At 44.4% G+C, this 9853-nt stretch overlaps 1 long non-coding RNA gene across 1 annotated transcript; it reads left to right on the top strand.

The window, feature by feature from the left end:
- Window positions 1-532: 532 nt before the first annotated feature.
- LOC106816461 lies at window positions 533-4302 on the top strand. Its single transcript, XR_001394893.1, has 4 exons — window positions 533-621; window positions 1594-1811; window positions 2508-2630; window positions 4161-4302. It is a non-coding gene; the product is annotated as an uncharacterized LOC106816461 (long non-coding RNA).
- The last annotated feature ends 5551 nt before the right edge of the window (window positions 4303-9853 follow it).

The raw sequence follows: 9853 nt of genomic DNA, 5'->3' as shown, positions 1-9853 counted from the left end.
GCGTACGATTCCCCACCTGCCCTCCCCACTCTTTCCCCCTCCCCTGCCCCTCCCTCCCTCCCCTCCCTCCCCTCCCCGCGCGTGGTGAGGCCGCGGACGATATACGATGGAAAACTATATCTGATCAAGCGTCCATAATAGAAATATGTATTATCTATTATGCACTCTTTATTTTATATACATTTTCTATATCTATTAAACTATATTTTCATTTGCGGCGAAGTTTAAATCAGATTTTAAAAAAATAAAAAAATAAAAAAATAAAATAAAAAAATAAAATAATCGCGTTCGAAAATCTCAATCAATCCCCCTGATCGAATCAAGCCCATTCGAATCGAGTCGAGGTGACTAAGCAGCTGTAAAGATTTTACGTAAATGCAAAAACGTTGCAAAAAATCTATAATAAAAAAAAACATGAAATAATACGGGAATGTAAAGACGGTGATGGAACGGTCGACGAATCGGATCGTGCGAATCGCGCGCGAATTCAAAGACCATCCTCAGACAGTCAGACTTTGCTCGCTTGCAGACGGAGGTAAGATAGAGGTGTGGGACGTGTGCGGCGCCGGGGAGCGCGTGCATTCCATGACGGCCGGCGTCTGCGCTCTGACGGCCATGCAGGTACCGATGTACATTATTAAATTATATTATATTATTAAATATAAGCGACGACCATAATTTATAATAATGAATATAATCGATAATAGTTTTTAATAATGATTATTAATAGCTCTTGATAATATATATGCTATATATATATATTAAATTATAATCATATATTTATTGATAATTAATAATCATTACTATTCAACATCCTGACTAAGGAGTAGGTTAGACGCGATAGAGTGGTAGGTAATCTACTATATAGAGCGAGTAGATAGCAGCAGTAGCATATAGAGTAGCGAGTAGACTAAGAGTGAGGGGGAAGATAGAGAGATAGAGAGAGAAAGAGAGCAAGCGAGAGAGAGAGAGAGAGGGACAGTAACAGTCCTACAGGGAGACTTGCCTTCAGCAAGCGGCTCCGTGCGTTCTCGCTTTTTTCTTCGTCATCGTTCTCTCTGCTGTCGACCTCTCTCTCTTTCCACCTCTCCTACCAATGCCGGTACTAGTCAACGTTTCCGATGACGCCCCACGCCTCTCCCTCCCTCATGCCGACCTCTCCCTCTCCCTCCATCCAGACGACCTCTCCCTTTGCCTCCCTCCCGACGACCTCTCCCTCTCCCTACCTCCTGACACCCCCTCCCTCTGCCTCCCTCCCGACACCCCTTCCCTCTGCCTCCCTCCCTCTGCCTCCCTCCGACGACTCTCCCTCTCCCTCCCTCCCGACGCCCTCTCCCTCTCTCTCCCTCCCGACGCCCCCTCCCTCTCCTCCCTCTCAACGACCCCTCCCTCTCTCTCCCTCCCGACGACCTTCTCTCTCCCTCCATCCCGACGCCCCCTCCCCTCTCTGCCTCCCTCCGACGCCCTCTCCCTCTCTCTCCCTCCCGATTGCCCCTCCTCTCCCTCCCTTCCAACGACCCGCCTCCCTCCCTCCCGACGCCCCCTTCCTCTCCCTACCTTCCTTCTCTTGATCGTAATCTTCCTCCGTCGTAGGTGGAGGAGGACCGCCTGTACGCGGGCGCGGCGAACGGAGACATCTCCGTCTGGCAGCTCGGCGACGCCGCCCCGAAGCCGCTCTTCTGCTCGAGACAGCACGGGCGACGGTGGCGCCATCTCGTGGCAGCGGCGGGTACACTCGCTGGCGGTGCGCGGCGGCGCGGTTTACTACGGAGACGACGGCGAGAACGTGAAGGTCGTCGACTGGAAGAACGGTACGCAAGCGCGGCGCCGGCGAATGTTGCTTGTTGAATGTTGTTTTTTGTTGCATGGTGTTGTTGCTTGTTGTTCTGTTCTTGTTGTTGTATGTCGAGTTGGTTTTGTCGTATCTAGTTGTTGCTTGTTCAATGTTGTTGTGTTTGTTGCATGTTGTTGTTGCTTTTTGTTCTGTCTTGTTGTTGTATGTCGAGTGGTTTTGTTGTTGTATGTAGCTGTTGCTTGTTGAATGTTGTATGTTGCTGTTGCATATTTGTTGCTGCTTGTCATTGTTGAATCGGCCATTTTAGTCGGGCATCCTCGATGAATAAGGTGCATGTCTGAAAACTCACTTAAATAAATAAACGTATTTAAATAAATAAATAATTTGAATAATAATAAAATAATAATAGATAATTGGATATATAACAATAATAATACGTACTAATAATAATAACTCTTATAATTTATTTTACTACAAAACTATTTTAAAATTTAATATATATATCATCTAATATACCTAATATAACTCTTATATCATTTTATTTTACTACCAGAACTATTTTTAATTTAATAGATATCAAATACACCTAATATAACTCTTTTATAATTTATTTTACTACCAAACTATTTAAATTTAAACTAAAACCATATTATAACCGATACTCCTAACATAATAATACTCACTCATCTTTCTCTGGGCGCGATCACGACAGGCGCGGTCACGAAATTGCGGAACCATCCTTCAGAGGTCGGCGTCACCTACGCCCTGCACGCGAGCGACGCTCTCTTGTTTGCCTCGGGAATCGACCTTGACAGCGGTCAAGGTTACGTCAACGGTAAGAGTGCGCTCGCGACGCCGTCTCGAGGCTTCTTAATTCGATCCGCGCGCACGTGCCGCGTCGCATCGCATCTCTCGTGGCGAGCGACGCTCTATTGTTTGCCTCGGGAATCGACCTCGACAGCGGTCAAGGTCCCGTCAAGAGCGCGGGGCTTCTAAATTCGATCCGCATGCCTCGACACATGCGCGATCGCAAAATGTGTTTGGCAGCGGTGAATTCACTCGTGCGCGGGAGGTCGCGAAACTCTCGCGGACGCCAACGCACGAAGTAGGATGCCGATGGGGTGAAGGGGGTTGGGGCTAGAAGTTGAGCGCCCCTCCTAAACCGAGGAACTGTTGTTAGTGCCATCTAACGTTCTTAGTTAACTGTTCTTAGTGCCATCTAGCGTTCTTAGTTAACTGTCTTAGCTGCCATCTAGTTTTCTTCAGTTAACTGTTCTTGGTGCCATCTAGCGTTCTTAGGTTAACTTGTTCTTATAGTGCCATCTTAGTTTTCTTAGTTAACTGTTCTTAGTGCCATCTAGCGTTCTTAGTTAACTGTTCTTAGTGCCATCTAGCTTTCTTAGTTAACTGTTCTTAGTGCCATTTAGTGTTCTTAGTAACTGTTCTTAGTGCCATCTAGACGTTCTTAGTCGTGCCATCTAGCATTCTTAGTTAACTGTTCTTAGTGCCATCTAGCATTCTTAGTTAACTGTTCTTAGTGCCATCTAGCCCAACCAGGCTGTGTGACTAACGTCAATATACACACTTTAGAAGACTAGGGTCTTCTAACCCTACCAAAGACTGTTTCTTGGAGCTAAGTGCCATCTAGCGGTCTTAGTTACCTGTTCTTAGTGCTATCCAAGGCCTATAGATAAACACGTATTATCAACCCAAGAAGTTGCTGGCTGTTGCTAAGTAACAGCTGTAGTAAACATCGTGTGTACGTGCGTAGTTGAATCATAGATATGATATCTAGGCCTACTCCTGTACATTTTGAGGCACAGAAATTTCGGAAACTAGCTTGTTCACGAACGCAGCCATTGCGCGTGCATTGCCGCGCAGTGCGCGAATGAATAGTACATTTGTCGGCGACGGGATGGCGAGCTCGGATGGTAAAAGAGCATCTCTAGCCACAGGACATTTTTCCAGTGTCCGCAGGTGGCAGTACACCCCCCCCCTACAGTTTTCTCAACGGTTTTGAACGATTTGGAAAATTGATTATTTTCGAAAGTGAAAAATGCGCAGGGATCCGCGGGAGATTCTCATCTCTGTCCTGTTACGGTGAATGTTCAGTGATGAGTCACCGGCTTACCTAGCAATCTGTCAGTGGCCCTACTCAGACACTGTCACTGCCTATCATGCACCGACAATCGTCAATGGGGTGAAGGGGGTTTGGGCCAGCAGTTTCAATTAAGCCCCTCCTAGACTGCGAACGGTTCTTAGTGCCATCTAGCGAGAGAAAATGCTAAGTATTTTATCGTAGGTATTGTGCGACTTTAACGCCGTCGACTTAATCCGGAGGGGTGGGGGTGTTTTCTCGCTGCAGTGTGGGACCTGGCGGGAGAGCGGGAGCGGTACAGAGCGACGCTGCAGTGCGAGGACGTGGGCCGAGTGACGTGCCTCGCTGCCGTCGTGCGCGCGTCCGGTCGCCTGTGGCTCGCGAGCGGAGGGCAGGACCTGCTGCTGTGGAAGCAATCGACTAACACATAGCATACATCAGCTTAGCCTAGCTATAACGTAGTCTGCAATCGACTAACACATAGCATACATCAGCATTACCTAGCTATAACGTTAGTCTGCAATCGACTAACACATAGCATACATCAGCTTACCTAGCTATAACTAGTCTGCAAATCGACTAACACATAGCATACATCAGCTCTACCTAGCCTATAAGTAGTCTGCAATCGACCTAACACATAGCATACATCAGCTTATCTAGCTATAACGTAGTCTGCAATCGACTAACACATTGCATACATCAGCTTACCTAGCTATAACGTAGTCTGCAATCTCTAACACATAGCATACATCAGCTTACTAGCTATAACGTAGTCTGCAATCTACTAACACATAGCATACATCAGCTTATCTAGCTATAACGTAGTCTGCAATCACTAACACATAGCATACATCAGCTTACCTAGCTATAACGTACGTGTCTGCCAATCGACTAACACATAGCATACATCAGCTTACCTAGCTATAACGTAGTCTGCAATCTACTAACACATAGCATACATCAGCTTACCTAGCTATAACGTAGTCTGCAATCGACTAACACATAGCATACATCAGCTTACCTAGCTATAACGTACGTAGTCTGCAATCGACTAACACATAGCATACATCAGCTTATTTAGCTTAACGTAGTCTGCAATCTACCTAACACATGAGCATACATCAGCTTACCTAGCTATAACGTAGTCTGCAATCGACTAACACATAGCATACATCAGCTTACCTAGCTTATAACGTAGTCTGCAATCGACTAACACATAGCATACATCAGCTTGACCTAGCTATAACGCTAGGTCTGCAATCGACTAACACATAGCATACATCAGCTTACCTAGCTATAACGTAGTCTGCAATCGACTAACACATAGCATACATCAGCTTATCTAGCTATAACGTAGTCTGCAATCGACTAACACATAGCATACATCAGCTTACCTAGCTATAACGTAGTCTGCAATCTACTAACACATAGCATACATCAGCTTATCTAGCTATAACGTAGTCTGCAATCTACTAACACATAGCATACATCAGCTTACTAGCTATAACGTAGTCTGCAATCACTAACACATAGCATACATCAGCTTACCTAGCTATAACGTAGTCTGCAATCGACTAACACATAGCATACATCAGCTTACCTAGCTATAACGTAGCTCTGCAATCTACTAACACATAGCATACATCAGCTACCTAGCTATAACGTAGTCTGCAATCTACTAACACATAGCATACATCAGCTTACCTAGCTATAACGTGAGTCTGCAATCTACTAACACATAGCATACATCAGCTTACCTAGCTATAACGTAGTCTGCAATCGACTAACACATAGCATACGTCAGCTTACCTAGCTATAACGTAGTCTGCTAATCGACTAACACATAGCAATACATCAGCTTACCTAGCTATAACGTAGTCTGAATCTACTAACACATAGCATACATCAGCTAACCTAGCTATAACGCAGTCTGCAATCGACTAACACATAGCATAATTTTATGCAGCTTGCCTGTTAAGACTAAGGGTGGGATATCTCTAACTAACGCGCACGACTGTCAACTCTTCCCGCCGCAGGCCAGACCGACGACGACGACGACTTGACGGCGACGACGACGTACGATCGCCGCTTCCTGAAGCGGTCGTTGATTTCGACTGAAGAGCTCTCCTCCCCGACGACGACGACGAGGATGCTGCGATCGCAGAGCGGAGGGATGCTGCCGCGGCAACGCGGTGGTGCACCGTTCTGTGAGCGACGCCCCTCCCCTGCACGAGCGTGCGTGCCCACGAAGTCCTCTCCCCATCACCCAGAAGAGGCGGGAGATGCTGCCAACCTCTCCGAAAGCGACACAGGTGCGACGCAGGTGCGACACAGGGAGTGCTTCAGACTTTTTTTGTCGAGTTTGATCGTCGAACGACCGCCGTGCGATTCCAACGGTGGTAGTGAGGGGATCCTACTCACGATCGTCGTTCCACGCGCGCGTCCGTAATCGCAGTATATGTTGTCGGTAAATAAAACTGTGGTTATAAGATATATATATACATATATCAAGATATATAATATATATATATACAGATATATATATATATACATATATTATGGTATATATTGGTTTCCCGCACAAAGAGCGGTAACCGGTTGTGAATCGTCAAGTAGATGTAGCGTTAGAGGGGCGGTAGTAGCGCAAGAGAGGCATCGTTCGTTTACTCGTTACTCGAGGATTTTCGCACGCAAGCGTATGCGATGTGGCTCTATAGTAAGATTTGAGAAAAACGCACCACGCATGTCTTTTATCGTGACTAATGACTATTTCATAATGACTAATTCATGGTATCAAGAGTGCATTAATATATATATATATATATATATATATATATATGAATAAGAGAGAGAGAGAGAGAGAGAGAGAGAGAGATATATATATATATATATATACTATAATATATATTATTTTGTAGATCTAATAGTCTATATTATACATTCCTGATACTATCTCTAGTGACTCTGCATCTATATGCGGCGTTCGTTAACGGTGATGGCTGTACTAATGATCTCACGACCTGTAAATATAAAATAGCGTACGAACGCGATCGATGTGGTTCGAACGTTGTAACATTCGAGGGATTCCTGGAATAAAAATTGCCAAAATTTTTCCCTATTGCACGACTTCACTGTAAACGTATTGTATCGTATCGTATTGTACGTATCATGGGGTTACAGCGTACATGACCGTTGTTTGGTTGTTGGTTTATTCTCGAAAGAATACACGTTTCAATTATTCCTGTAAATGTACCCATCTATATACAGTGTGGCCCCGTTATAACGCGATCGCTGAGGTCCATAAAATGTCATCGCGAAAAAAGCGGCGGTTGCGCGAAATCGTGGTTCAAGAAAATCGCGTAATAAACTGTATGCATAACATACGCAACATGCACACAGCAACAACTCATGTAAACTCGTTTAGTCGCGATCTATGGGAGATCGTCAATCGGCTAAGGCAGGCTTAACTCACCAAAAAACTTTTTCAGTTCTGGAAAGAGTAACAAGTGCCGCGGAGCGACAGCGCTCATCTAACGTCTACTGCGCGTGACTCTGTGGTGGAGTGGTGGGATTCTAGTAAACCCTGTTAGTCCCAAATGTGTTCACATACACGCCGAAACAGTGGAATGCACAGGATGGTATCAAAAACCTTCTCAAAGGAATGTTTGTTGGGATCGTTTATGAAAGTTGCACGAGATGGCGCGTACGTTTAAGTGTCTTCAGATTAAAGATGGAAGCTCCCATCGTATGTAGTAGCAACAACTATTTTGCAAGACAGAATAGGTAAGCACTCATCCATTTACCTACGCAAGCCTACAGGCTGCAATAGAGAGCTGCCACATGTGATCTAAACCGCAGGCAAAAACTACACAGCCACCACCACATGCACTGGCAGTGGCCACTGGCAGTGGATACGTTACATGTAAATATACTGACAGTACAGAATGCCATAGAAATTATAGGAATTTTAAGAGCATAAACCTTCTTCAACCAAATTTAGCTTTGAAATTTCACTGTGACATTGTAGCCTCGTACATCCAGGCATGTATAGATTCTACTAGCAAACCCGGCAGTCAAATTCTTTCTAACAGACAGTAACAAATCCATGTTTAACCCTCCTCTTGAGGGTCAAAAGGTTATCCGACACTTACTCTTCGCATGTCAGCAGAAGGGACATTTCATGGTCCTTTCAATAAAGCCATAAAAATGCTAGGTCACCGCTGAAACAAAAAAGTTTTCCAATCGCTCCGTCACACCATGTCCTCAGAAAATGTCTAAAATCTGCCCTGTGCCCATTGACCTTTGACCCGTGACCTCCAATTTCAGCACAGTGATGGCTTTTCCTACCATGATGCTATACACCGACTATCACGAGCCTAGGTCGAGCCGTTTAGATTTGTGCCGCAATTCTGCATTTCCTCCCTATACCTTAAGTTAAGGAGTGAATGTTCCCCCTTCTTTTACACCTCTTGACCTTTGACCTTTGACCCCCCAGCTTCGACATCCCAACTCATTTTGCGATCCCCCCCGATGTGCCGATATCGTGACCGTACGTCGAGCGTTAAGATTTGTGCCACACTGTTGACGGACGCACGGACGGACGATCGTGCGATTCTACAAGCTGCATCTGACTATGTCAGATGAGCTAAAAAAAAAAAAAGGTTCAACGACTCATCGCGTTATATCCGAATTCGCGTTAAATCGGGGCCCGTGAAATCTGGGTTTCACTGTAACTGTATAATATATATATATATATCTATATATATAAAGTTGTTCAGCCGAATTTGTATGTTCGTGCATAACTAGAGAATTCCGCAGCCTAGAGGAAAAACTAAATATATTTTCAGACGTCTGGGAGGTGGTTCTGCCTGAAACAAAATTTCAAAAAAGTTAAAAAGTTAAAAATTTATAAAAATTCTATTCATCAATAGATGGCGTACATTTTAACATTATACATCACGTACCTGTGAATCCATGGTGTATAACCATAACGGACATAACAGGACCAGACACACTTTCCATTGCAGCCGAATGGATAAAGCATCGGACTCCTAAACCATTGATTCTGGGTTCGAATCTCACCTCGGGAAATGCTTTGTTTCTTTACTTTTGGACTGTTTAGTATGTACTTCTGCCGTAGGGGCCTATTCATCGTTAATTTCAAAATTTAATTTTTTACCACATTTAAACGTTTAGTAAAAATCCAGAATAAACTATGGTGGATGATAATGATAGCGCAAAACTAACGGGAACACTTCACGGAAGCCTATGTAGGTTACATATCAAATATTATTATATTTTCTATATAATTTCATTTTATTATTTATAATTTTTGACTTTTTCATTTTAATGACTTTTATCTTTTGATTTCTTATTATTTTTTTACTGTTGGGATGGTGTGGATGAGATGGCATGGCATGGGATAGGATGGGATGGGATGGATGGCATGGCCTGGGATGGGATGGGATGCGGTGCGATGGCATGGGATGGAATGGCATGGAATGCAATGGATGCATGGATAGATAGATAGTTCGATTTTCTTTGGCTATTTTCCTTTCAACCAAGCGGTCACAAACTGATCTCCACTGTATCGCCACTGATTTCCCCGGGCAACGCCGGGTATCCCGCTAGTATATATATACAGGAGTAGATAATAGAGATAATCTCTATTATCTACTCCTGATATTATAATATTATATATCTATATAATAACAACACAACAGGACAACAGACCTGCACAACAAAGAATAGCCATCGTCGAGTTGTGAATGTTTTTTCGTTTTATTTGTATACACACTCATTGATACATAGCTAAATACTTGTAGATCACCATGCAAGGCTTGTGTGTCGACGCCGTAACACTACCGTGTGTACGCCACCGCGACGGCGGTGGCAGCTCTCCCTCCCCTCCCCTCCCCCGCACGGGTTTAAACGCCTCCCACCCCATACACCCCCCC

This window comes from Priapulus caudatus, unplaced genomic scaffold, assembly GCF_000485595.1.
Source record: "Priapulus caudatus unplaced genomic scaffold, Priapulus_caudatus-5.0.1 Scaffold1387, whole genome shotgun sequence".
Classification (NCBI taxonomy): Eukaryota; Metazoa; Priapulida; class Priapulimorpha; order Priapulimorphida; family Priapulidae; genus Priapulus; species Priapulus caudatus.
This window is presented reverse-complemented; position numbering and strand designations above follow the sequence as displayed.